Here is an 878-nt window from a genome sequence, read left to right as displayed (position 1 = left end):
TTGCTTCCTACTTGAAGCAGAATCTTTGAGCACTAACGAAACCTACACCGGTACTTCAGCTATTGATTGCCAAATATCCAACTTCCCATTCCTAAAGAAGTCACAGAGAAGCTAACAAAGTTCAGCAGTAGGATCGATTGGCTAAAGCAAGGTTGGCTGTCACAGCATGGCAAGTCACTTCATTTGCCATTAAGGACTCGATTTGGTGCTTAACTGCAGCTCTCTAGGGTCACTGAGATGCCCAAAATGTCCTGTGTGCTTACCCTGCCATCTCAGAGGGTTTGGGGTCTTTCTTTTCTGCCTGTGTTGCATCTTGCAGACTGATCTGCGCATTCTGTATATCCCTGGGCACCCAAAAGTGTGCTAAATGCTTCCCAAAGGCCCTCAGAGGTGGGTCACCACGCAAAATCAACAACTCGTTAGTCTTTTTAAATGGGAAGGTCATGGCAAGTTTTCAATTTGCCTCCATCCCTTTATTAATTTCTCTGGCCACCCCTGGCTTGGGGATATGTCTTTGTTGTCTCCGTCGGCTCTGGCAGCCTGCTGGGCATCTTCACTAAGGAACAAAACTAGGAAGCAGCAGCCAGGACACAGGATCCCCGCCACCTCCTTGCCCTCACAGGCACCGGAAAGTCCACTGCAAAGGAAGGAAAAAAGAGTGTCGCATCAAACGAAGAAGGGAGAGGAAAAGGCCGAATGTACGTCAGATTTGGCCCTATAATGACAGCGGGCGAGCGGTATCACAGCCCGGCCCCCCCTGCCACGCCCCTGAGCAAGGAAGGCGAGACCCGGCCCACCCGAGCCCGCGTCCGCAGGCGGTACGGCCGCAGCTGCAGCCGCCGCCCCGAGCCCGCTCCGCCCCCGGGGCTGGCGGCGCC

Source organism: Corvus hawaiiensis, chromosome 1, assembly GCF_020740725.1.
Source record: "Corvus hawaiiensis isolate bCorHaw1 chromosome 1, bCorHaw1.pri.cur, whole genome shotgun sequence".
Lineage (NCBI taxonomy): Eukaryota > Metazoa > Chordata > Aves > Passeriformes > Corvidae > Corvus > Corvus hawaiiensis.
The sequence above is the reverse complement of the archived record's forward strand: the minus strand, read 5'-3'. Positions refer to the sequence as shown.